At 39.5% G+C, this 3,399-nt stretch overlaps 1 non-coding gene across 1 annotated transcript; it reads right to left on the bottom strand.

Annotated features, from left to right (window-relative positions):
* Positions 1-204: 204 nt before the first annotated feature.
* On the bottom strand, positions 205-311 carry LOC118760701 (U6 spliceosomal RNA). Its single transcript, XR_004996933.1, has one exon. It is a non-coding gene; the product is annotated as a U6 spliceosomal RNA (small nuclear RNA).
* Between the last annotated feature and the right edge of the window lie 3,088 nt (positions 312-3,399).

Below are 3,399 nucleotides of genomic sequence, written 5' to 3' on the forward strand. Positions count from 1 at the left end.
AACAGGGACTCAAGCACTTGACCCACCACATGCTGCCTCTGAGGGTGTGCATCATCAGGAAGCTGAATCAGAAGTAGAGGATGAACTCACACCCACATGTATATGAGATGTGGGTGTCTTAACTACCAGCACAAACCCATGCTCTGGGATTCCATTTTGTATACCACGTTTCAAGAATACAAGCACACAATATCTGCTGAATGAAGGAACTCTAAACTCTTCACGAATTTGCATGTCATCCTTGCGTAGGGGCCATGCTAATCTTCTCTATATCGTTCCAATTTTAGTATATGTGCTGCCAAAGTGAGCACGAACTCTAAACTCTTAAACATGATTCTCAGGGTCTTCCATGAAGCAAGCTTCTTTTTCAACCTCATCCATCACCTTCACAACGTGCTAAACATCTTGGTATATGGCAAGATTGCCTACTCTGATTTTTTTTTACATTTGCTGTTTAGAGTAGAAGTTCTTCACTATGAATCAGAACCATTTAGATGACTGCATTTATGACAACACAGATTACGGAGCTCTCACTTTCAGGGTTTTGGATTCCGAAGGTCCAGGGCAGGGCCAGAGAATCTGCATTTCTGGTTAGCTCCCTGGTGATGCTGCTGCTGGTCACAAACCGTGTTTTGAAAATCGTGGCCTTAGAACACTGTATTACCTACCTCCTCCTCCCCTCGCCTGCCTGACTCCTGACCTTCCAGTTCTCCCTGCATGCAGAACACAGTGTTCGGGGCATACTCTGCTTACCCTGTCACATCAACTATTACACAGCCCTGTAATGTTCTAAATGCTTCTCACCCACCCAGAATGTATCCTAGGCACCAAGGATATAGTCTGACACAGAAAAGGCACTCATTTTATGTGATGACTGAGTAAGTTCCTGAATTCTGACACTTGAAAAGACTCAGCAGAAACAACACCAGCATAGTCATAGGATATTTAGAAGGAATTGCTCCAAATGTGCTAGAAATAAAATATAAAAGAATTTTTGCATGACAGATTAAAGAAAAACAATAATAAAGTTCTTAATGTGAAGATTTGCTAGAAAGTTACCATGTTGATTGCAATTCTTTTCACCCAAAACACCTCTCTGAAATAATGGCTGACTACTAAAGTCAAGAATCCAAGCCAACAAGCAACTTCACCCCTCAAACTCTGTTTTGCTTTCCCAGAGCATATTCTTTGTTTTCAGACAACTGCCTCTATCTGCAAGATTAGTGCAGTCAGGACTTCAAACCTCTTCAGAGGACCCCTAGAGCTACCAGATGTTGCCATCAGAAAGAACTTGCCTGCATCTGTCTACAGACCCTACTAAACTTCAAAATCCTCAGTTCTGGGCCCCAGCGTGATGGCTCAGTGGATCCTCACCTTGCATACACAAGGATCCCATATGGGCACCAGTTTGTATCCAACTGCTCCACTTCACATCCAGCTCCCTGCTTGTGGCCTGGGAAGCCAGTGGAGGATGGCCCAAGACCCTGGGTCCCTGCACCCTCATGGGAGACCTGGAGGAGGCTCCTGGTTCCTGACTTTGGATCAGTTCAGCTCGAGTCATTGTAGCCACGTGGGAAGTGAACCAGCAGACAGAAGATCTTTTTACTGTATCTCCTTCTCTTTGTGGATCTGGCTTTCCAATAAAAATAGATAAATCCTAAAAAAAAAAAAATCCTCAGTTCTTTAGAAACAGAGGACTGCCAGCAAACTCACTTGGCAGCAAAATCTTACCATAACAGATAGATGGCTCTCCCTAGACTTTACTTATTCTCATTAGTATTAAAATTCATTTTGCATGAATATTAATATTTGATTACAAGATGTTACTCCAGTCCTATGCTCACGTAACAAAATAAATGGTGTTATGTTAGATCTTGTCCTAAAATCTCAACAATTCTGAGTTCTGCCATTTATTTGGTAGGAAAGCATAAAAGACTGTCTGCCTGTGTTGAGTGAAATACCACCTTTCTTAATTTCTTTTGTCCAGTTTATTCCAAATATTTATCTAAATTATATACTCTACTGCTTTATTATTTTGCTTCTGAAAATTTACCTCATTTTATTTTGTCTATTTTAATATCAGGTAAATGTGTTGGACACTTAATATTCCTATTCATGTATAACATTTTCTTCCTAGATCAGTTTATGGGAAATTCTATACGTTGGGATTCTGTGGTTCATTTCCATCAGATGAATCACCGTCATCCTCATATGAATCATCATCAGAACAACTGAAATTATAGAACTGAAAAATAAATCTGGCAGGAAATATTATTTTGGACTGCATTCAAAGACTAACAGCACGTTTACAAGCCACTGACAACTGGCAGTCTCAAAGAATCACAGTAGAATGTTTGAAGTTTAAGATGAAAAGAGAATAGAGACAAACAGGAATTACCATTGCAAAGAGCAAAGAAATATCTAGCATTTTTAGATGTGAACAAAAAATGCATACTATCTGTAAAGAAAATACTACTGAGAAGTTTTAAAATTGGGGGCAAGACGGCCATATATTTTTAGATGGTATATCTGATTTCAAAACAAAGAGAAGTCATTCAGGCGAGCTTAAACAAAAAGGGGTTTATTTGATGCAAAAAGTTGGAGTTCTTTATCTCCAACTAGAGACAGGGCAGTAGAGCCAAGGTGGAACCTGGAAAGGTCCAGTGCCCTGTGCAGCTGCTCCATGGGGTCACAGAGGAGTTAACTGCAACGTTCCAGGAAGAATCTGACTGAATTAGCCTGAACTGGTTTTAAACACAGGCTAAAGATGCAGGCTGGGATCTGGGAAATGGTGGAGGCAAATCCACTAGCATATCCATTAAGTATGAACAGATTCCACGTTGTAATATTACAGAGTATTTACCTGTACAGGCTGGAGCCAAAATATCTGGGTTTGACTTTTGACCTTCGCCACTTTATTAAGTGCTTGATCTTGGACAAATTTTTTCAAGTTCTTTATCTTTCAGTCTCCTCACCTTAAAATGAGAACGATAACAGATCATTACATGGATTAAAGGAATAATAGAAATAAGTAGGCAGTAAAAACTACGTTTATTACTTTCATAAATATGAAATGACAATTTCTCCTAAATCATTCTATAAGGTTAATAAGATCCCAGGCATCAGAGGAAGTTCAAATTTACTACGGGTAGAATAATGCATCTTTGTTGAGGAGGAAGGATAATAAGGGTAGGAGCGCTTGGACTGATAAGTTCTTGGTAATGTTTGAGGGTGGGGTGGATTTCAGAGCATCGTGTTTTTAAACCTTCCTATAAAATTGTATCAACTACAGTCTAAAAAGACATTCTTAAAGACAACTATTAGAAAGGAATTTCACCTCATCAAACGGAAGATTTCTCTGTCTCTCCTGCTCTCTGTATATCTGACTTTCCAATAAAA

Source organism: Ochotona princeps, chromosome 8, assembly GCF_030435755.1.
Source record: "Ochotona princeps isolate mOchPri1 chromosome 8, mOchPri1.hap1, whole genome shotgun sequence".
Taxonomy (NCBI): Eukaryota; Metazoa; Chordata; class Mammalia; order Lagomorpha; family Ochotonidae; genus Ochotona; species Ochotona princeps.